The sequence below is a fragment of the Oncorhynchus mykiss genome, chromosome 2 (genome assembly GCF_057628025.1).
Source record: "Oncorhynchus mykiss isolate SJ-2025 chromosome 2, ASM5762802v1, whole genome shotgun sequence".
NCBI classification, from domain to species: Eukaryota; Metazoa; Chordata; class Actinopteri; order Salmoniformes; family Salmonidae; genus Oncorhynchus; species Oncorhynchus mykiss.
The window spans coordinates 30,202,250-30,226,441 of record NC_143023.1 but is presented as its reverse complement, the minus strand read 5'-3'; the positions used below and the strand labels follow the sequence as shown (position 1 = coordinate 30,226,441).

The 24,192-nt window shown below is 43.8% G+C and overlaps 10 non-coding genes across 10 annotated transcripts; all 10 read left to right on the top strand.

Moving 5' to 3' along the window:
* Positions 1 to 46: 46 nt before the first annotated feature.
* On the top strand, positions 47 to 128 carry trnas-aga (transfer RNA serine (anticodon AGA)). Its single transcript has one exon. It is a non-coding gene; the product is annotated as a tRNA-Ser (tRNA).
* Positions 129 to 3,817: 3,689 nt separating this feature from the next.
* On the top strand, positions 3,818 to 3,899 carry trnas-aga (transfer RNA serine (anticodon AGA)). The gene has a single exon. It is a non-coding gene; the product is annotated as a tRNA-Ser (tRNA).
* Positions 3,900 to 5,873: 1,974 nt separating this feature from the next.
* On the top strand, positions 5,874 to 5,955 carry trnas-aga (transfer RNA serine (anticodon AGA)). The gene has a single exon. It is a non-coding gene; the product is annotated as a tRNA-Ser (tRNA).
* Positions 5,956 to 7,871: 1,916 nt separating this feature from the next.
* On the top strand, positions 7,872 to 7,953 carry trnas-aga (transfer RNA serine (anticodon AGA)). The gene has a single exon. It is a non-coding gene; the product is annotated as a tRNA-Ser (tRNA).
* A 3,412-nt stretch (positions 7,954 to 11,365) lies between these two features.
* trnas-aga (transfer RNA serine (anticodon AGA)) lies at positions 11,366 to 11,447 on the top strand. The gene has a single exon. It is a non-coding gene; the product is annotated as a tRNA-Ser (tRNA).
* Positions 11,448 to 14,862: 3,415 nt separating this feature from the next.
* Positions 14,863 to 14,944, top strand: trnas-aga (transfer RNA serine (anticodon AGA)). Its single transcript has one exon. It is a non-coding gene; the product is annotated as a tRNA-Ser (tRNA).
* A 1,691-nt stretch (positions 14,945 to 16,635) lies between these two features.
* Positions 16,636 to 16,717, top strand: trnas-aga (transfer RNA serine (anticodon AGA)). The gene has a single exon. It is a non-coding gene; the product is annotated as a tRNA-Ser (tRNA).
* Positions 16,718 to 20,465: 3,748 nt separating this feature from the next.
* trnas-aga (transfer RNA serine (anticodon AGA)) lies at positions 20,466 to 20,547 on the top strand. The gene has a single exon. It is a non-coding gene; the product is annotated as a tRNA-Ser (tRNA).
* Positions 20,548 to 22,235: 1,688 nt separating this feature from the next.
* Positions 22,236 to 22,317, top strand: trnas-aga (transfer RNA serine (anticodon AGA)). Its single transcript has one exon. It is a non-coding gene; the product is annotated as a tRNA-Ser (tRNA).
* A 1,694-nt stretch (positions 22,318 to 24,011) lies between these two features.
* On the top strand, positions 24,012 to 24,093 carry trnas-aga (transfer RNA serine (anticodon AGA)). The gene has a single exon. It is a non-coding gene; the product is annotated as a tRNA-Ser (tRNA).
* Positions 24,094 to 24,192: the final 99 nt, after the last annotated feature.

Here is a 24,192-nt window from a genome sequence, read left to right as displayed (position 1 = left end):
ATTTTATGTTGGCTATTACCGGTTTCTGTCTTCAATAGCATCAGCAGTTGTCGTGGCCGAGTGGTTAAGGCGATGGACTAGAAATCCATTGGGATCTTCCCGCGCAGGTTCGAATCCTGCCGACAACGTGATATTTTTCTCCTGTGATTGGTAATGCCCAGGCGTTTACATTGTATCAGCCTTCCTAAAATGCATTGTTATTTCATCAAGCATGTTAGCTAAATCGCGTAGTTAGCTATGTAACGTTAGCTTGCTAAAACTGTTCCTCGCTTCACACCGTCAGCACCACTGACGATACACCCAGAAAAACGGACAGCGAAGATATAGATGCCCTTCTTGAGGACATACTTGACGATGATTTCGATTCCCTTGCGCTAAACGTGAGTAAATAACCTTAGCTACATCGCCTTGCAATGTTGAATGCAGTTTTTTGTTGTTGTTGCTAACAGCATCTACTGTCCAGTAGTAGTAGCTAGCTAAAGTTAGCTGTTTGGATATCACACGGATGTATTAGCTAGCTATAATGAGATAAATATGAGGCTATGTTTGATTGTTTTTAGCCTGTTTCCAATGGAAAGGTTGCTTTCATTTTTGTCCTTCTGACTACAATGCTTTAGCTAACGTTACATTGCAAAAGGGCCGGCCCGTAGGTGGTGAATGTAGGAAACAACATCTCCACCCCGCTGATCCTCAACACTGGGGCCCCACAAGGGTGCGTTCTCAGCCCTCTCCTGTACTCCCTGTTCACCCATGACTGCGTGGCCATGCACGCCTCCAACTCAATCATCAAGTTTGCAGACGACACTACAGTGGTAGGCTTGATTACCAACAGCGACGAGACGGCCTACAGGGAGGAGGTGAGGGCCCTCGGAGTGTGGTGTCAGGAAAATAACCTCACACTCAATGTCAACAAAACAAAGGAGATGATCGTGGACTTCAGGAAACAGCAGAGGGAGAAGCCCCCTATCCATATCGACGGGACAGTAGTGGAGAAGGTGGAAAGTTCCTCGGCGTACACATCACGGACAAACTGAAATGGTCCACCCACACAGACACATAGCGTGGTGAAGAAGGCGCAGCAGCGCCTTTTCAACCTCAGGAGGCTGAAGAAATTTGGCTTGTCACCAAAAACACTCACAAACTTTTACAACTGCACAATCGAGAGCATCCTGTCGGATAGTACAGATATTTCTGTACTAACAGTTTTCACCAATGTTCTCTTTATAATACTATGATAATGTTATATCAGTGGAGGCTGCTGAGGGGAGGACGGCTCATAATAATGTCTGGAATGGAATCAAACTATGTGTTTGATGCATTTGATACCATTCCACTGATTCTGCTTCCAGCCATTACCACGAGCTCCCAAATGTATTTTACCTTTATTTAACTACGCAAGTCAGTTAAGAACAAATTCTTATTTTCAGTGACGGCCTAGGAACAGTGGGTTAACTGTCAGTTCAGGGGCAGAACGACAGATTTGTACCTTGTCAGCTCGGGGATTTGAACTTGCAACCTTCCGGTTACTAGTCCAACACTTTAACCACTAGGAGGTGCCACCAATCTCCTGTGTTTTCTGTTTAAACAATAAGTAAGGATTGAGCCTTGGGGTACTCCCTTGGTGACAGGCAGTGGCTGAGACAAAAAAAAACAGATTGCATACCAGAGAGAATACTATAGACATCAAGAAAGCCAGTCAATTGATTATTGACAAGTTTTCCAACACTTTTGATAAACGGGGAAAAATAGAAATAGGCCTATAACAGTTAGGATCAGCTTGATCTCCCCCTTTGGCGATATACCACAATCCCCCGAGGTGCCTTATTGCTATTTTTATTTATTTATTATTTAACTAGGCAAATCAGTTAAGAACAAATTCGTATTTTCAATGAAGGCCTACACCTGCCAAACACGGATGACGCAGGGCCAATTGTGCGCTGCCCTCTGGGCCTATCAATCACTGCCGGTTGTGATGATACAGCCTGGAAAAAATGGTTACCAACGTAATTTGAGTTTTGCTAAAACATAATATCAGTCAGTGTCTGTTGTCGTGGCCGAGTGGTTAAGGCGATGGACTAGAAATCCATTGGGATCTTCCCGCGCAGGTTTGAATCCTGCCGACAACGTGATATTTTTCTCCTGTGATTGGTAATGCCCAGGCGTTTACATTGTATCAGCCTTCCTAAAATGCATTGTTATTTCATCAAGCATGTTAGCTAAATCACGTAGTTAGCTATGTAACGTTAGCTTGCTAAAACTGTTCCTCGCTTCACACCGTCAGCACCACTGACGATACACCCAGAAAAACGGACAGCGAAGATATAGATGCCCTTCTTGAGGACATACTTGACGATGATTTCGATTCCCTTGCGCTAAACGTGAGTAAATAACCTTAGCTACATCGCCTTGCAATGTTGAATGCAGTTTTTTGTTGTTGTTGCTAACAGCATCTACTGTCCAGTAGTAGTAGCTAGCTAAAGTTATCTGTTTGGATATCACACGGATGTATTAGCTAGCTATAATGAGATAAATATGAGGCTATGTTTGATTGTTTTTAGCCTGTTTCCAATGGAAAGGTTGCTTTCATTTTTGTCCTTCTGACTCCAATGCATTAGCTAACGTTACATTGCAAAAGGGCCGGCCCGTAGGTGGTGAATGTAGGAAACAACATCTCCACCCCGCTGATCCTCAACACTGGGGCCCCACAAGGGTGCGTTCTCAGCCCTCTCCTGTACTCCCTGTTCACCCATGACTGCGTGGCCATGCACGCCTCCAACTCAATCATCAAGTTTGCAGACGACACTACAGTGGTAGGCTTGATTACCAACAGCGACGAGACGGCCTACAGGGAGGAGGTGAGGGCCCTCGGAGTGTGGTGTCAGGAAAATCGGATAGTACAGATATTTCTGTACTAACCATTTTCACCAATGTTCTCTTTATAATACTATGATAATGTTATATCAGTGGAGGCTGCTGAGGGGAGGACGGCTCATAATAATGTCTGGAATGGAATCAAACTATGTGTTTGATGCATTTGATACCATTCCACTGATTCTGCTTCCAGCCATTACCACGAGCTCCCAAATGTATTTTACCTTTATTTAACTACGCAAGTCAGTTAAGAACAAATTCTTATTTTCAGTGACGGCCTAGGAACAGTGGGTTAACTGTCAGTTCAGGGGCAGAACGACAGATTTGTACCTTGTCAGCTCGGGGATTTGAACTTGCAACCTTCCGGTTACTAGTCCAACACTTTAACCACTAGGAGGTGCCACCAATCTCCTGTGTTTTCTGTTTAAACAATAAGTAAGGATTGAGCCTTGGGGTACTCCCTCGGTGACAGGCAGTGGCTGAGACAAAAAAAAACAGATTGCATACCAGAGAGAATACTATAGACATCAAGAAAGCCAGTCAATTGATTATTGACAAGTTTTCCAACACTTTTGATAAACGGGGAAAAATAGAAATAGGCCTATAACAGTTAGGATCAGCTTGATCTCCCCCTTTGGCGATATACCACAATCCCCCGAGGTGCCTTATTGCTATTTTTATTTATTTATTATTTAACTAGGCAAATCAGTTAAGAACAAATTCGTATTTTCAATGAAGGCCTACACCTGCCAAACACGGATGACGCAGGGCCAATTGTGCGCTGCCCTCTGGGCCTATCAATCACTGCCGGTTGTGATGATACAGCCTGGAAAAAATGGTTACCAACGTAATTTGAGTTTTGCTAAAACATAATATCAGTCAGTGTCTGATATATTTGTAATTTTATGTTGGCTATTACCGGTTTCTGTCTTCAATAGCATCAGCAGTTGTCGTGGCCGAGTGGTTAAGGCGATGGACTAGAAATCCATTGGGATCTTCCCGCGCAGGTTCGAATCCTGCCGACAACGTGATATTTTTCTCCTGTGATTGGTAATGCCCAGGCGTTTACATTGTATCAGCCTTCCTAAAATGCATTGTTATTTCATCAAGCATGTTAGCTAAATCGCGTAGTTAGCTATGTAACGTTAGCTTGCTAAAACTGTTCCTCGCTTCACACCGTCAGCACCACTGACGATACACCCAGAAAAACGGACAGCGAAGATATAGATGCCCTTCTTGAGGACATACTTGACGATGATTTCGATTCCCTTGCGCTAAACGTGAGTAAATAACCTTAGCTACATCGCCTTGCAATGTTGAATGCAGTTTTTTGTTGTTGTTGCTAACAGCATCTACTGTCCAGTAGTAGTAGCTAGCTAAAGTTAGCTGTTTGGATATCACACGGATGTATTAGCTAGCTATAATGAGATAAATATGAGGCTATGTTTGATTGTTTTTAGCCTGTTTCCAATGGAAAGGTTGCTTTCATTTTTGTCCTTCTGACTACAATGCTTTAGCTAACGTTACATTGCAAAAGGGCCGGCCCGTAGGTGGTGAATGTAGGAAACAACATCTCCACCCCGCTGATCCTCAACACTGGGGCCCCACAAGGGTGCGTTCTCAGCCCTCTCCTGTACTCCCTGTTCACCCATGACTGCGTGGCCATGCACGCCTCCAACTCAATCATCAAGTTTGCAGACGACACTACAGTGGTAGGCTTGATTACCAACAGCGACGAGACGGCCTACAGGGAGGAGGTGAGGGCCCTCGGAGTGTGGTGTCAGGAAAATAACCTCACACTCAATGTCAACAAAACAAAGGAGATGATCGTGGACTTCAGGAAACAGCAGAGGGAGAAGCCCCCTATCCATATCGACGGGACAGTAGTGGAGAAGGTGGAAAGTTCCTCGGCGTACACATCACGGACAAACTGAAATGGTCCACCCACACAGACACACAGCGTGGTGAAGAAGGCGCAGCAGCGCCTTTTCAACCTCAGGAGGCTGAAGAAATTTGGCTTGTCACCAAAAACACTCACAAACTTTTACAACTGCACAATCGAGAGCATCCTGTCGGATAGTACAGATATTTCTGTACTAACCGTTTTCACCAATGTTCTCTTTATAATACTATGATAATGTTATATCAGTGGAGGCTGCTGAGGGGAGGACGGCTCATAATAATGTCTGGAATGGAATCAAACTATGTGTTTGATGCATTTGATACCATTCCACTGATTCTGCTTCCAGCCATTACCACGAGCTCCCAAATGTATTTTACCTTTATTTAACTACGCAAGTCAGTTAAGAACAAATTCTTATTTTCAGTGACGGCCTAGGAACAGTGGGTTAACTGTCAGTTCAGGGGCAGAACGACAGATTTGTACCTTGTCAGCTCGGGGATTTGAACTTGCAACCTTCCGGTTACTAGTCCAACACTTTAACCACTAGGAGGTGCCACCAATCTCCTGTGTTTTCTGTTTAAACAATAAGTAAGGATTGAGCCTTGGGGTACTCCCTCGGTGACAGGCAGTGGCTGAGACAAAAAAAAACAGATTGCATACCAGAGAGAATACTATAGACATCAAGAAAGCCAGTCAATTGATTATTGACAAGTTTTCCAACACTTTTGATAAACGGGGAAAAATAGAAATAGGCCTATAACAGTTAGGATCAGCTTGATCTCCCCCTTTGGCGATATACCACAATCCCCCGAGGTGCCTTATTGCTATTTTTATTTATTTATTATTTAACTAGGCAAATCAGTTAAGAACAAATTCGTATTTTCAATGAAGGCCTACACCTGCCAAACACGGATGACGCAGGGCCAATTGTGCGCTGCCCTCTGGGCCTATCAATCACTGCCGGTTGTGATGATACAGCCTGGAAAAAATGGTTACCAACGTAATTTGAGTTTTGCTAAAACATAATATCAGTCAGTGTCTGATATATTTGTAATTTTATGTTGGCTATTACCGGTTTCTGTCTTCAATAGCATCAGCAGTTGTCGTGGCCGAGTGGTTAAGGCGATGGACTAGAAATCCATTGGGATCTTCCCGCGCAGGTTCGAATCCTGCCGACAACGTGATATTTTTCTCCTGTGATTGGTAATGCCCAGGCGTTTACATTGTATCAGCCTTCCTAAAATGCATTGTTATTTCATCAAGCATGTTAGCTAAATCGCGTAGTTAGCTATGTAACGTTAGCTTGCTAAAACTGTTCCTCGCTTCACACCGTCAGCACCACTGACGATACACCCAGAAAAACGGACAGCGAAGATATAGATGCCCTTCTTGAGGACATACTTGACGATGATTTCGATTCCCTTGCGCTAAACGTGAGTAAATAACCTTAGCTACATCGCCTTGCAATGTTGAATGCAGTTTTTTGTTGTTGTTGCTAACAGCATCTACTGTCCAGTAGTAGTAGCTAGCTAAAGTTAGCTGTTTGGATATCACACGGATGTATTAGCTAGCTATAATGAGATAAATATGAGGCTATGTTTGATTGTTTTTAGCCTGTTTCCAATGGAAAGGTTGCTTTCATTTTTGTCCTTCTGACTACAATGCTTTAGCTAACGTTACATTGCAAAAGGGCCGGCCCGTAGGTGGTGAATGTAGGAAACAACATCTCCACCCCGCTGATCCTCAACACTGGGGCCCCACAAGGGTGCGTTCTCAGCCCTCTCCTGTACTCCCTGTTCACCCATGACTGCGTGGCCATGCACGCCTCCAACTCAATCATCAAGTTTGCAGACGACACTACAGTGGTAGGCTTGATTACCAACAGCGACGAGACGGCCTACAGGGAGGAGGTGAGGGCCCTCGGAGTGTGGTGTCAGGAAAATAACCTCACACTCAATGTCAACAAAACAAAGGAGATGATCGTGGACTTCAGGAAACAGCAGAGGGAGAAGCCCCCTATCCATATCGACGGGACAGTAGTGGAGAAGGTGGAAAGTTCCTCGGCGTACACATCACGGACAAACTGAAATGGTCCACCCACACAGACACACAGCGTGGTGAAGAAGGCGCAGCAGCGCCTTTTCAACCTCAGGAGGCTGAAGAAATTTGGCTTGTCACCAAAAACACTCACAAACTTTTACAACTGCACAATCGAGAGCATCCTGTCGGATAGTACAGATATTTCTGTACTAACAGTTTTCACCAATGTTCTCTTTATAATACTATGATAATGTTATATCAGTGGAGGCTGCTGAGGGGAGGACGGCTCATAATAATGTCTGGAATGGAATCAAACTATGTGTTTGATGCATTTGATACCATTCCACTGATTCTGCTTCCAGCCATTACCACGAGCTCCCAAATGTATTTTACCTTTATTTAACTACGCAAGTCAGTTAAGAACAAATTCTTATTTTCAGTGACGGCCTAGGAACAGTGGGTTAACTGTCAGTTCAGGGGCAGAACGACAGATTTGTACCTTGTCAGCTCGGGGATTTGAACTTGCAACCTTCCGGTTACTAGTCCAACACTTTAACCACTAGGAGGTGCCACCAATCTCCTGTGTTTTCTGTTTAAACAATAAGTAAGGATTGAGCCTTGGGGTACTCCCTTGGTGACAGGCAGTGGCTGAGACAAAAAAAAACAGATTGCATACCAGAGAGAATACTATAGACATCAAGAAAGCCAGTCAATTGATTATTGACAAGTTTTCCAACACTTTTGATAAACGGGGAAAAATAGAAATAGGCCTATAACAGTTAGGATCAGCTTGATCTCCCCCTTTGGCGATATACCACAATCCCCCGAGGTGCCTTATTGCTATTTTTATTTATTTATTATTTAACTAGGCAAATCAGTTAAGAACAAATTCGTATTTTCAATGAAGGCCTACACCTGCCAAACACGGATGACGCAGGGCCAATTGTGCGCTGCCCTCTGGGCCTATCAATCACTGCCGGTTGTGATGATACAGCCTGGAAAAAATGGTTACCAACGTAATTTGAGTTTTGCTAAAACATAATATCAGTCAGTGTCTGTTGTCGTGGCCGAGTGGTTAAGGCGATGGACTAGAAATCCATTGGGATCTTCCCGCGCAGGTTCGAATCCTGCCGACAACGTGATATTTTTCTCCTGTGATTGGTAATGCCCAGGCGTTTACATTGTATCAGCCTTCCTAAAATGCATTGTTATTTCATCAAGCATGTTAGCTAAATCACGTAGTTAGCTATGTAACGTTAGCTTGCTAAAACTGTTCCTCGCTTCACACCGTCAGCACCACTGACGATACACCCAGAAAAACGGACAGCGAAGATATAGATGCCCTTCTTGAGGACATACTTGACGATGATTTCGATTCCCTTGCGCTAAACGTGAGTAAATAACCTTAGCTACATCGCCTTGCAATGTTGAATGCAGTTTTTTGTTGTTGTTGCTAACAGCATCTACTGTCCAGTAGTAGTAGCTAGCTAAAGTTATCTGTTTGGATATCACACGGATGTATTAGCTAGCTATAATGAGATAAATATGAGGCTATGTTTGATTGTTTTTAGCCTGTTTCCAATGGAAAGGTTGCTTTCATTTTTGTCCTTCTGACTCCAATGCATTAGCTAACGTTACATTGCAAAAGGGCCGGCCCGTAGGTGGTGAATGTAGGAAACAACATCTCCACCCCGCTGATCCTCAACACTGGGGCCCCACAAGGGTGCGTTCTCAGCCCTCTCCTGTACTCCCTGTTCACCCATGACTGCGTGGCCATGCACGCCTCCAACTCAATCATCAAGTTTGCAGACGACACTACAGTGGTAGGCTTGATTACCAACAGCGACGAGACGGCCTACAGGGAGGAGGTGAGGGCCCTCGGAGTGTGGTGTCAGGAAAATAACCTCACACTCAATGTCAACAAAACAAAGGAGATGATCGTGGACTTCAGGAAACAGCAGAGGGAGAAGCCCCCTATCCATATCGACGGGACAGTAGTGGAGAAGGTGGAAAGTTCCTCGGCGTACACATCACGGACAAACTGAAATGGTCCACCCACACAGACACACAGCGTGGTGAAGAAGGCGCAGCAGCGCCTTTTCAACCTCAGGAGGCTGAAGAAATTTGGCTTGTCACCAAAAACACTCACAAACTTTTACAACTGCACAATCGAGAGCATCCTGTCGGATAGTACAGATATTTCTGTACTAACAGTTTTCACCAATGTTCTCTTTATAATACTATGATAATGTTATATCAGTGGAGGCTGCTGAGGGGAGGACGGCTCATAATAATGTCTGGAATGGAATCAAACTATGTGTTTGATGCATTTGATACCATTCCACTGATTCCGCTTCCAGCCATTACCACGAGCTCCTCCTCCCAAATGTATTTTACCTTTATTTAACTACGCAAGTCAGTTAAGAACAAATTCTTATTTTCAGTGACGGCCTAGGAACAGTGGGTTAACTGTCAGTTCAGGGGCAGAACGACAGATTTGTACCTTGTCAGCTCGGGGAACTTGCAACCTTCCGGTTACTAGTCCAACGCTTTAACCACTAGGAGGTGCCACCAATCTCCTGTGTTTTCTGTTTAAACAATAAGTAAGGATTGAGCCTCCCTTGGTGACAGGCAGTGGCTGAGACAAAAAAAAACAGATTGCATACCAGAGAGAATACTATAGACATCAAGAAAGCCAGTCAATTGATTATTCGGAGTGTGGTGTGTGGTGTCAGGAAAATAACCTCACACTCAATGTCAACAAAACAAAGGAGATGATCGTGGACTTCAGGAAACAGCAGAGGGAGAAGCCCCCTATCCATATCGACGGGACAGTAGTGGAGAAGGTGGAAAGTTCCTCGGCGTACACATCACGGACAAACTGAAATGGTCCACCCACACAGACACACAGCGTGGTGAAGAAGGCGCAGCAGCGCCTTTTCAACCTCAGGAGGCTGAAGAAATTTGGCTTGTCACCAAAAACACTCACAAACTTTTACAACTGCACAATCGAGAGCATCCTGTCGGATAGTACAGATAATTCTGTACTAACAGTTTTCAACAATGTTCTCTTTATAATACTATGATAATGTTATATCAGTGGAGGCTGCTGAGGGGAGGACGGCTCATAATAATGTCTGGAATGGAATCAAACTATGTGTTTGATGCATTTGATACCATTCCACTGATTCCGCTTCCAGCCATTACCACGAGCTCCTCCTCCCAAATGTATTTTACCTTTATTTAACTACGCAAGTCAGTTAAGAACAAATTCTTATTTTCAGTGACGGCCTAGGAACAGTGGGTTAACTGTCAGTTCAGGGGCAGAACGACAGATTTGTACCTTGTCAGCTCAGGGAACTTGCAACCTTCCGGTTACTAGTCCAACGCTTTAACCACTAGGAGGTGCCACCAATCTCCTGTGTTTTCTGTTTAAACAATAAGTAAGGATTGAGCCTCCCTTGTTGACAGGCAGTGGCTGAGACAAAAAAAACAGATTGCATACCAGAGAGAATACTATAGACATCAAGAAAGCCAGTCAATTGATTATTCGGAGTGTGGTGTGTGGTGTCAGGAAAATAACCTCACACTCAATGTCAACAAAACAAAGGAGATGATCGTGGACTTCAGGAAACAGCAGAGGGAGAAGCCCCCTATCCATATCGACGGGACAGTAGTGGAGAAGGTGGAAAGTTCCTCGGCGTACACATCACGGACAAACTGAAATGGTCCACCCACACAGACACACAGCGTGGTGAAGAAGGCGCAGCAGCGCCTTTTCAACCTCAAGAGGCTGAAGAAATTTGGCTTGTCACCAAAAACACTCACAAACTTTTACAACTGCACAATCGAGAGCATCCTGTCGGATAGTACAGATAATTCTGTACTAACAGTTTTCACCAATGTTCTCTTTATAATACTATGATAATTTGTACCTTGTCAGCTCGGGGATTTGAACTTGCAACCTTCCGGTTACTAGTCCAACACTTTAACCACTAGGAGGTGCCACCAATCTCCTGTGTTTTCTGTTTAAACAATAAGTAAGGATTGAGCCTTGGGGTACTCCCTCGGTGACAGGCAGTGGCTGAGACAAAAAAAAACAGATTGCATACCAGAGAGAATACTATAGACATCAAGAAAGCCAGTCAATTGATTATTGACAAGTTTTCCAACACTTTTGATAAACGGGGAAAAATAGAAATAGGCCTATAACAGTTAGGATCAGCTTGATCTCCCCCTTTGGCGATATACCACAATCCCCCGAGGTGCCTTATTGCTATTTTTATTTATTTATTATTTAACTAGGCAAATCAGTTAAGAACAAATTCGTATTTTCAATGAAGGCCTACACCTGCCAAACACGGATGACGCAGGGCCAATTGTGCGCTGCCCTCTGGGCCTATCAATCACTGCCGGTTGTGATGATACAGCCTGGAAAAAATGGTTACCAACGTAATTTGAGTTTTGCTAAAACATAATATCAGTCAGTGTCTGATATATTTGTAATTTTATGTTGGCTATTACCGGTTTCTGTCTTCAATAGCATCAGCAGTTGTCGTGGCCGAGTGGTTAAGGCGATGGACTAGAAATCCATTGGGATCTTCCCGCGCAGGTTCGAATCCTGCCGACAACGTGATATTTTTCTCCTGTGATTGGTAATGCCCAGGCGTTTACATTGTATCAGCCTTCCTAAAATGCATTGTTATTTCATCAAGCATGTTAGCTAAATCACGTAGTTAGCTATGTAACGTTAGCTTGCTAAAACTGTTCCTCGCTTCACACCGTCAGCACCACTGACGATACACCCAGAAAAACGGACAGCGAAGATATAGATAGATGCCCTTCTTGAGGACATACTTGACGATGATTTCGATTCCCTTGCGCTAAACGTGAGTAAATAACCTTAGCTACATCGCCTTGCAATGTTGAATGCAGTTTTTTGTTGTTGTTGCTAACAGCATCTACTGTCCAGTAGTAGTAGCTAGCTAAAGTTAGCTGTTTGGATATCACACGGATGTATTAGCTAGCTATAATGAGATAAATATGAGGCTATGTTTGATTGTTTTTAGCCTGTTTCCAATGGAAAGGTTGCTTTCATTTTTGTCCTTCTGACTCCAATGCATTAGCTAACGTTACATTGCAAAAGGGCCGGCCCGTAGGTGGTGAATGTAGGAAACAACATCTCCACCCCGCTGATCCTCAACACTGGGGCCCCACAAGGGTGCGTTCTCAGCCCTCTCCTGTACTCCCTGTTCACCCATGACTGCGTGGCCATGCACGCCTCCAACTCAATCATCAAGTTTGCAGACGACACTACAGTGGTAGGCTTGATTACCAACAGCGACGAGACGGCCTACAGGGAGGAGGTGAGGGCCCTCGGAGTGTGGTGTCAGGAAAATAACCTCACACTCAATGTCAACAAAACAAAGGAGATGATCGTGGACTTCAGGAAACAGCAGAGGGAGAAGCCCCCTATCCATATCGACGGGACAGTAGTGGAGAAGGTGGAAAGTTCCTCGGCGTACACATCACGGACAAACTGAAATGGTCCACCCACACAGACACACAGCGTGGTGAAGAAGGCGCAGCAGCGCCTTTTCAAACTCAGGAGGCTGAAGAAATTTGGCTTGTCACCAAAAACACTCACAAACTTTTACAACTGCACAATCGAGAGCATCCTGTCGGATAGTACAGATATTTCTGTACTAACAGTTTTCACCAATGTTCTCTTTATAATACTATGATAATGTTATATCAGTGGAGGCTGCTGAGGGGAGGACGGCTCATAATAATGTCTGGAATGGAATCAAACTATGTGTTTGATGCATTTGATACCATTCCACTGATTCCGCTTCCAGCCATTACCACGAGCTCCTCCTCCCAAATGTATTTTACCTTTATTTAACTACGCAAGTCAGTTAAGAACAAATTCTTATTTTCAGTGACGGCCTAGGAACAGTGGGTTAACTGTCAGTTCAGGGGCAGAACGACAGATTTGTACCTTGTCAGCTCGGGGAACTTGCAACCTTCCGGTTACTAGTCCAACGCTTTAACCACTAGGAGGTGCCACCAATCTCCTGTGTTTTCTGTTTAAACAATAAGTAAGGATTGAGCCTCCCTTGGTGACAGGCAGTGGCTGAGACAAAAAAAACAGATTGCATACCAGAGAGAATACTATAGACATCAAGAAAGCCAGTCAATTGATTATTCGGAGTGTGGTGTGTGGTGTCAGGAAAATAACCTCACACTCAATGTCAACAAAACAAAGGAGATGATCGTGGACTTCAGGAAACAGCAGAGGGAGAAGCCCCCTATCCATATCGACGGGACAGTAGTGGAGAAGGTGGAAAGTTCCTCGGCGTACACATCACGGACAAACTGAAATGGTCCACCCACACAGACACACAGCGTGGTGAAGAAGGCGCAGCAGCGCCTTTTCAACCTCAGGAGGCTGAAGAAATTTGGCTTGTCACCAAAAACACTCACAAACTTTTACAACTGCACAATCGAGAGCATCCTGTCGGATAGTACAGATAATTCTGTACTAACAGTTTTCAACAATGTTCTCTTTATAATACTATGATAATGTTATATCAGTGGAGGCTGCTGAGGGGAGGACGGCTCATAATAATGTCTGGAATGGAATCAAACTATGTGTTTGATGCATTTGATACCATTCCACTGATTCCGCTTCCAGCCATTACCACGAGCTCCTCCTCCCAAATGTATTTTACCTTTATTTAACTACGCAAGTCAGTTAAGAACAAATTCTTATTTTCAGTGACGGCCTAGGAACAGTGGGTTAACTGTCAGTTCAGGGGCAGAACGACAGATTTGTACCTTGTCAGCTCAGGGAACTTGCAACCTTCCGGTTACTAGTCCAACGCTTTAACCACTAGGAGGTGCCACCAATCTCCTGTGTTTTCTGTTTAAACAATAAGTAAGGATTGAGCCTCCCTTGTTGACAGGCAGTGGCTGAGACAAAAAAAACAGATTGCATACCAGAGAGAATACTATAGACATCAAGAAAGCCAGTCAATTGATTATTCGGAGTGTGGTGTGTGGTGTCAGGAAAATAACCTCACACTCAATGTCAACAAAACAAAGGAGATGATCGTGGACTTCAGGAAACAGCAGAGGGAGAAGCCCCCTATCCATATCGACGGGACAGTAGTGGAGAAGGTGGAAAGTTCCTCGGCGTGCACATCACGGACAAACTGAAATGGTCCACCCACACAGACACACAGCGTGGTGAAGAAGGCGCAGCAGCGCCTTTTCAACCTCAAGAGGCTGAAGAAATTTGGCTTGTCACCAAAAACACTCACAAACTTTTACAACTGCACAATCGAGAGCATCCTGTCGGATAGTACAGATAATTCTGTACTAACAGTTTTCACCAATGTTCTCTTTATAATACTATGATAATTTGTACCTTGTCAGCTCGGGGATTTGAACTTGCAACCTTCCGGTTACTAGTCCAACACTTTAACCACTAGGAGGTGCCACCAATCTCCTGTGTTTTCTGTTTAAACAATAAGTAAGGATTGAGCCTTGGGGTACTCCCTCGGTGACAGGCAGTGGCTGAGACAAAAAAAAACAGATTGCATACCAGAGAGAATACTATAGACATCAAGAAAGCCAGTCAATTGATTATTGACAAGTTTTCCAACACTTTTGATAAACGGGGAAAAATAGAAATAGGCCTATAACAGTTAGGATCAGCTTGATCTCCCCCTTTGGCGATATACCACAATCCCCCGAGGTGCCTTATTGCTATTTTTATTTATTTATTATTTAACTAGGCAAATCAGTTAAGAACAAATTCGTATTTTCAATGAAGGCCTACACCTGCCAAACACGGATGACGCAGGGCCAATTGTGCGCTGCCCTCTGGGCCTATCAATCACTGCCGGTTGTGATGATACAGCCTGGAAAAAATGGTTACCAACGTAATTTGAGTTTTGCTAAAACATAATATCAGTCAGTGTCTGATATATTTGTAATTTTATGTTGGCTATTACCGGTTTCTGTCTTCAATAGCATCAGCAGTTGTTGTGGCCGAGTGGTTAAGGCGATGGACTAGAAATCCATTGGGATCTTCCCGCGCAGGTTCGAATCCTGCCGACAACGTGATATTTTTCTCCTGTGATTGGTAATGCCCAGGCGTTTACATTGTATCAGCCTTCCTAAAATGCATTGTTATTTCATCAAGCATGTTAGCTAAATCACGTAGTTAGCTATGTAACGTTAGCTTGCTAAAACTGTTCCTCGCTTCACACCGTCAGCACCACTGACGATACACCCAGAAAAACGGACAGCGAAGATATAGATGCCCTTCTTGAGGACATACTTGACGATGATTTCGATTCCCTTGCGCTAAACGTGAGTAAATAACCTTAGCTACATCGCCTTGCAATGTTGAATGCAGTTTTTTGTTGTTGTTGCTAACAGCATCTACTGTCCAGTAGTAGTAGCTAGCTAAAGTTAGCTGTTTGGATATCACACGGATGTATTAGCTAGCTATAATGAGATAAATATGAGGCTATGTTTGATTGTTTTTAGCCTGTTTCCAATGGAAAGGTTGCTTTCATTTTTGTCCTTCTGACTCCAATGCATTAGCTAACGTTACATTGCAAAAGGGCCGGCCCGTAGGTGGTGAATGTAGGAAACAACATCTCCACCCCGCTGATCCTCAACACTGGGGCCCCACAAGGGTGCGTTCTCAGCCCTCTCCTGTACTCCCTGTTCACCCATGACTGCGTGGCCATGCACGTCTCCAACTCAATCATCAAGTTTGCAGACGACACTACAGTGGTAGGCTTGATTACCAACAGCGACGAGACGGCCTACAGGGAGGAGGTGAGGGCCCTCGGAGTGTGGTGTCAGGAAAATCGGATAGTACAGATATTTCTGTACTAACAGTTTTCACCAATGTTCTCTTTATAATACTATGATAATGTTATATCAGTGGAGGCTGCTGAGGGGAGGACGGCTCATAATAATGTCTGGAATGGAATCAAACTATGTGTTTGATGCATTTGATACCATTCCACTGATTCTGCTTCCAGCCATTACCACGAGCTCCCAAATGTATTTTACCTTTATTTAACTACGCAAGTCAGTTAAGAACAAATTCTTATTTTCAGTGACGGCCTAGGAACAGTGGATTAACTGTCAGTTCAGGGGCAGAACGACAGATTTGTACCTTGTCAGCTCGGGGATTTGAACTTGCAACCTTCCGGTTACTAGTCCAACACTTTAACCACTAGGAGGTGCCACCAATCTCCTGTGTTTTCTGTTTAAACAATAAGTAAGGATTGAGCCTTGGGGTACTCCCTCGGTGACAGGCAGTGGCTGAGACAAAAAAAAACAGATTGCATACCAGAGAGAATACTATAGACATCAAGAAAGCCAGTCAATTGATTATTGACAAGTTTTCCAACACTTTTGATAAACGGGGAAAAATAGAAATAGGCCTATAACAGTTAGGATCAGCTTGATCTCCCCCTTTGGCGATATACCACAATCCCCCGAGGTGCCTTATTGCTATTTTTATTTATTTATTATTTAACTAGGCAAATCAGTTAAGAACAAATTCGTATTTTCAATGAAGGCCTACACCTGCCAAACACGGATGACGCAGGGCCAATTGTGCGCTGCCCTCTGGGCCTATCAATCACTGCCGGTTGTGATGATACAGCCTGGAAAAAATGGTTACCAACGTAATTTGAGTTTTGCTAAAACATAATATCAGTCAGTGTCTGATATATTTGTAATTTTATGTTGGCTATTACCGGTTTCTGTCTTCAATAGCATCAGCAGTTGTTGTGGCCGAGTGGTTAAGGCGATGGACTAGAAATCCATTGGGATCTTCCCGCGCAGGTTCGAATCCTGCCGACAACGTGATATTTTTCTCCTGTGATTGGTAATGCCCAGGCGTTTACATTGTATCAGCCTTCCTAAAATGCATTGTTATTTCATCAAGCATGTTAGCTAAATCACGTAGTTAGCTATGTAACGTTAGCTTGCTAAAACTGTTCCTCGCTTCACACCGTCAGCACCACTGACGATACACCCAGAAAAACGGACAGCGAAGATATAGATGCCCTTCTTGAGGACATACTTGACGATGATTTCGATTCCCTTGCGCTAAACGTGAGTAAATAACCTTAGCTACATCGCCTTGCAATGTTGAATGCAGTTTTTTGTTGTTGTTGCTAACAGCATCTACTGTCCAGTAGTAGTAGCTAGCTAAAGTTAGCTGTTTGGATATCACACGGATGTATTAGCTAGCTATAATGAGATAAATATGAGGCTATGTTTGATTGTTTTTAGCCTGTTTCCAATGGAAAGGTTGCTTTCATTTTTGTCCTTCTGACTCCAATGCATTAGCTAACGTTACATTGCAAAAGGGCCGGCCCGTAGGTGGTGAATGTAGGAAACAACATCTCCACCCCGCTGATCCTCAACACTGGGGCCCCACAAGGGTGCGTTCTCAGCCCTCTCCTGTACTCCCTGTTCACCCATGACTGCGTGGCCATGCACGCCTCCAACACAAATCATCAAGTTTGCAGACGACACTACAGTGGTAGGCTTGATTACCAACAGCGACGAGACGGCCTACAGGGAGGAGGTGAGGGCCCTCGGAGTGTGGTGTCAGGAAAATAACCTCACACTCAATGTCAACAAAACAAAGGAGATGATCGTGGACTTCAGGAAACAGCAGAGGGAGAAGCCCCCTATCCATATCGACGGGACAGTAGTGGAGAAGGTGGAAAGTTCCTCGGCGTACACATCACGGACAAACTGAAATGGTCCACCCACACAGACACACAGCGTGGTGAAGAAGGCGCAGCAGCGCCTTTTCAACCTCAGGAGGCTGAAGAAATTTGGCTTGTCACCAAAAACATTCACAAACTTTTACAACTGCACAATCGAGAGCATCCTGTCGGATAGTACAGATAATTCTGTACTAACAGTTTTCACCAATGTTCTCTTTATAATACTATGATAATGTTATATCAGTGGAGGCTGCTGAGGGGAGGACGGCTCATAATAATGTCTGGAATGGAATCAAACTATGTGTTTGATGCATTTGATACCATTCCACTGATTCCGCTTCCAGCCATTACCACGAGCTCCTCCTCCCAAATGTATTTTACCTTTATTTAACTACGCAAGTCAGTTAAGAACAAATTCTTATTTTCAGTGACGGCCTAGGAACAGTGGGTTAACTGTCAGTTCAGGGGCAGAACGACAGATTTGTACCTTGTCAGCTCGGGGAACTTGCAACCTTCCGGTTACTAGTCCAACACTTTAACCACTAGGAGGTGCCACCAATCTCCTGTGTTTTCTGTTTAAACAATAAGTAAGGATTGAGCCTTGGGGTACTCCCTTGGTGACAGGCAGTGGCTGAGACAAAAAAAACAGATTGCATGCCAGAGAGAATACTATAGACATCAAGAAAGCCAGTCAATTGATTATTGACAAGTTTTCCAACACTTTTGATAAACGGGGAAAAATAGAAATAGGCCTATAACAGTTAGGATCAGCTTGATCTCCCCCTTTGGCGATATACCACAATCCCCCGAGGTGCCTTATTGCTATTTTTATTTATTTATTATTTAACTAGGCAAATCAGTTAAGAACAAATTCGTATTTTCAATGAAGGCCTACACCTGCCAAACACGGATGACGCAGGGCCAATTGTGCGCTGCCCTCTGGGCCTATCAATCACTGCCGGTTGTGATGATACAGCCTGGAAAAAATGGTTACCAACGTAATTTGAGTTTTGCTAAAACATAATATCAGTCAGTGTCTGATATATTTGTAATTTTATGTTGGCTATTACCGGTTTCTGTCTTCAATAGCATCAGCAGTTGTCGTGGCCGAGTGGTTAAGGTGATCGACTAGAAATCCATTGGGATCTTCCCGCGCAGGTTCGAATCCTGCCGACAACGTGATATTTTTCTCCTGTGATTGGTAATGCCCAGGCGTTTACATTGTATCAGCCTTCCTAAAATGCATTGTTATTTCATCAAGCATGTTAGCTAAATCACGTAGTTAGCTATGTAACGTTAGCTTGCTAAAACTGTTCCTCGCTTCACACCGTCAGCACCACTGACGATACACCCAGAAAAACGGACAGCGAAGATATAGATGCCCTTCTTGAGGACATACTTGACGATGATTTCGATTCCCTTGCGCTAAACGTGAGTAAATAACCTTAGCTACATCGCCTTGCAATGTTGAATGCAGTTTTTTGTTGTTGTTGCTAACAGCATCTACTGTCCAGTAGTAGTAGCTAGCTAAAGTTAGCTGTTTGGATATCACACGGATGTATTAGCTAGCTATAATGAGATAAATATGAGGCTATGTTTGATTGTTTTTAGCCTGTTTCCAATGGAAAGGTTGCTTTCATTTTTGTCCTTCTGACTCCAATGCATTAGCTAACGTTACATTGCAAAAGGGCCGGCCCGTAGGTGGTGAATGTAGGAAACAACATCTCCACCCCGCTGATCCTCAACACTGGGGCCCCACAAGGGTGCGTTCTCAGCCCTCTCCTGTACTCCCTGTTCACCCATGACTGCGTGGCCATGCACGCCTCCAACTCAATCATCAAGTTTGCAGACGACACTACAGTGGTAGGCTTGATTACCAACAGCGACGAGACGGCCTACAGGGAGGAGGTGAGGGCCCTCGGAGTGTGGTGTCAGGAAAATCGGATAGTACAGATATTTCTGTACTAACAGTTTTCACCAATGTTCTCTTTATAATACTATGATAATGTTATATCAGTGGAGGCTGCTGAGGGGAGGACGGCTCATAATAATGTCTGGAATGGAATCAAACTATGTGTTTGATGCATTTGATACCATTCCACTGATTCTGCTTCCAGCCATTACCACGAGCTCCCAAATCTATTTTACCTTTATTTAACTACGCAAGTCAGTTAAGAACAAATTCTTATTTTCAGTGACGGCCTAGGAACAGTGGGTTAACTGTCAGTTCAGGGGCAGAACGACAGATTTGTACCTTGTCAGCTCAGGGATTTGAACTTGCAACCTTCCGGTTACTAGTCCAACACTTTAACCACTAGGAGGTGCCACCAATCTCCTGTGTTTTCTGTTTAAACAATAAGTAAGGATTGAGCCTTGGGGTACTCCCTTGGTGACAGGCAGTGGCTGAGACAAAAAAAAACAGATTGCATACCAGAGAGAATACTATAGACATCAAGAAAGCCAGTCAATTGATTATTGACAAGTTTTCCAACACTTTTGATAAACGGGGAAAAATAGAAATAGGCCTATAACAGTTAGGATCAGCTTGATCTCCCCCTTTGGCGATATACCACAATCCCCCGAGGTGCCTTATTGCTATTTTTATTTATTTATTATTTAACTAGGCAAATCAGTTAAGAACAAATTCGTATTTTCAATGAAGGCCTACACCTGCCAAACACGGATGACGCAGGGCCAATTGTGCGCTGCCCTCTGGGCCTATCAATCACTGCCGGTTGTGATGATACAGCCTGGAAAAAATGGTTACCAACGTAATTTGAGTTTTGCTAAAACATAATATCAGTCAGTGTCTGATATATTTGTAATTTTATGTTGGCTATTACCGGTTTCTGTCTTCAATAGCATCAGCAGTTGTCGTGGCCGAGTGGTTAAGGCGATGGACTAGAAATCCATTGGGATCTTCCCGCGCAGGTTCGAATCCTGCCGACAACGTGATATTTTTCTCCTGTGATTGGTAATGCCCAGGCGTTTACATTGTATCAGCCTTCCTAAAATGCATTGTTATTTCATCAAGCATGTTAGCTAAATCACGTAGTTAGCTATGTAACGTTAGCTTGCTAAAACTGTTCCTCGCTTCACACCGTCAGCACCACTGACGATACACCCAGAAAAACGGACAGCGAAGATATAGATGCCCTTCTTGAGGACATACTTGACGATGATTTCGATTCCCTTGCGCTAAACGTGAGTAAATAACCTTAGCTACATCGCCTTGCAATGTTGAATGCAGTTTTTTGTTGTTGTTGCTAACAGCATCTACTGTCCAGTAGTAGTAGCTAGCTAAAGTTAGCTGTTTGGATATCACACGGATGTATTAGCTAGCTATAATGAGATAAATATGAGGCTATGTTTGATTGTTTTTAGCCTGTTTCCAATGGAAAGGTTGCTTTCATTTTTGTCCTTCTGACTCCAATGCATTAGCTAACGTTACATTGCAAAAGGGCCGGCCCGTAGGTGGTGAATGTAGGAAACAACATCTCCACCCCGCTGATCCTCAACACTGGGGCCCCACAAGGGTGCGTTCTCAGCCCTCTCCTGTACTCCCTGTTCACCCATGACTGCGTGGCCATGCACGCCTCCAACTCAATCATCAAGTTTGCAGACGACACTACAGTGGTAGGCTTGATTACCAACAGCGACGAGACGGCCTACAGGGAGGAGGTGAGGGCCCTCGGAGTGTGGTGTCAGGAAAATCGGATAGTACAGATATTTCTGTACTAACAGTTTTCACCAATGTTCTCTTTATAATACTATGATAATGTTATATCAGTGGAGGCTGCTGAGGGGAGGACGGCTCATAATAATGTCTGGAATGGAATCAAACTATGTGTTTGATGCATTTGATACCATTCCACTGATTCTGCTTCCAGCCATTACCACGAGCTCCCAAATGTATTTTACCTTTATTTAACTACGCAAGTCAGTTAAGAACAAATTCTTATTTTCAGTGACGGCCTAGGAACAGTGGGTTAACTGTCAGTTCAGGGGCAGAACGACAGATTTGTACCTTGTCAGCTCGGGGATTTGAACTTGCAACCTTCCGGTTACTAGTCCAACACTTTAACCGCTATGTGCCACCAATCTCCTGTGTTTTCTGTTTAAACAATAAGTAAGGATTGAGCCTTGGGGTACTCCCTCGGTGACAGGCAGTGGCTGAGACAAAAAAAAACAGATTGCATACCAGAGAGAATACTATAGACATCAAGAAAGCCAGTCAATTGATTATTGACAAGTTTTCCAACACTTTTGATAAACGGGGAAAAATAGAAATAGGCCTATAACAGTTAGGATCAGCTTGATCTCCCCCTTTGGCGATATACCACAATCCCCCGAGGTGCCTTATTGCTATTTTTATTTATTTATTATTTAACTAGGCAAATCAGTTAAGAACAAATTCGTATTTTCAATGAAGGCCTACACCTGCCAAACACGGATGACGCAGGGCCAATTGTGCGCTGCCCTCTGGGCCTATCAATCACTGCCGGTTGTGATGATACAGCCTGGAAAAAATGGTTACCAACGTAATTTGAGTTTTGCTAAAACATAATATCAGTCAGTGTCTGATATATTTGTAATTTTATGTTGGCTATTACCGGTTTCTGTCTTCAATAGCATCAGCAGTTGTCGTGGCCGAGTGGTTAAGGCGATGGACTAGAAATCCATTGGGATCTTCCCGCGCAGGTTCGAATCCTGCCGACAACGTGATATCTTTCTCCTGTGATTGGTAATGCCCAGGCGTTTACATAGTTTTTGTTGCCTTCCTAAAATGCATTGTTATTTCATCAAGCATGTTAGCTAAATCACGTAGTTAGCTATGTAACGTTAGCTTGCTAAAACTGTTCCTCGCTTCACACCGTCAGCACCACTGACGATACACCCAGAAAAACGGACAGCGAAGATATAGATGCCCTTCTTGAGGACATACTTGACGATGATTTCGATTCCCTTGCGCTAAACGTGAGTAAATAACCTTAGCTACATCGCCTTGCAATGTTGAATGCAGTTTTTTGTTGTTGTTGCTAACAGCATCTACTGTCCAGTAGTAGTAGCTAGCTAAAGTTAGCTGTTTGGATATCACACGGATGTATTAGCTAGCTATAATGAGATAAATATGAGGCTATGTTTGATTGTTTTTAGCCTGTTTCCAATGGAAAGGTTGCTTTCATTTTTGTCCTTCTGACTCCAATGCATTAGCTAACGTTACATTGCAAAAGGGCCGGCCCGTAGGTGGTGAATGTAGGAAACAACATCTCCACCCCGCTGATCCTCAACACTGGGGCCCCACAAGGGTGCGTTCTCAGCCCTCTCCTGTACTCCCTGTTCACCCATGACTGCGTGGCCATGCACGCCTCCAACTCAATCATCAAGTTTGCAGACGACACTACAGTGGTAGGCTTGATTACCAACAGCGACGAGACGGCCTACAGGGAGGAGGTGAGGGCCCTCGGAGTGTGGTGTCAGGAAAATCGGATAGTACAGATATTTCTGTACTAACAGTTTTCACCAATGTTCTCTTTATAATACTATGATAATGTTATATCAGTGGAGGCTGCTGAGGGGAGGACGGCTCATAATAATGTCTGGAATGGAATCAAACTATGTGTTTGATGCATTTGATACCATTCCACTGATTCTGCTTCCAGCCATTACCACGAGCTCCCAAATGTATTTTACCTTTATTTAACTACGCAAGTCAGTTAAGAACAAATTCTTATTTTCAGTGACAGCCTAGGAACAGTGGGTTAACTGTCAGTTCAGGGGCAGAACGACAGATTTGTACCTTGTCAGCTCGGGGATTTGAACTTGCAACCTTCCGGTTACTAGTCCAACACTTTAACCACTAGGAGGTGCCACCAATCTCCTGTGTTTTCTGTTTAAACAATAAGTAAGGATTGAGCCTTGGGGTACTCCCTCGGTGACAGGCAGTGGCTGAGACAAAAAAAAACAGATTGCATACCAGAGAGAATACTATAGACATCAAGAAAGCCAGTCAATTGATTATTGACAAGTTTTCCAACACTTTTGATAAACGGGGAAAAATAGAAATAGGCCTATAACAGTTAGGATCAGCTTGATCTCCCCCTTTGGCGATATACCACAATCCCCCGAGGTGCCTTATTGCTATTTTTATTTATTTATTATTTAACTAGGCAAATCAGTTAAGAACAAATTCGTATTTTCAATGAAGGCCTACACCTGCCAAACACGGATGACGCAGGGCCAATTGTGCGCTGCCCTCTGGGCCTATCAATCACTGCCGGTTGTGATGATACAGCCTGGAAAAAATGGTTACCAACGTAATTTGAGTTTTGCTAAAACATAATATCAGTCAGTGTCTGATATATTTGTAATTTTATGTTGGCTATTACCGGTTTCTGTCTTCCATAGCATCAGCAGTTGTCGTGGCCGAGTGGTTAAGGCGATGGACTAGAAATCCATTGGGATCTTCCCGCGCAGGTTCGAATCCTGCCGACAACGTGATATTTTTCTCCTGTGATTGGTAATGCCCAGGCGTTTACATTGTATCAGCCTTCCTAAAATGCATTGTTATTTCATCAAGCATGTTAGCTAAATCAC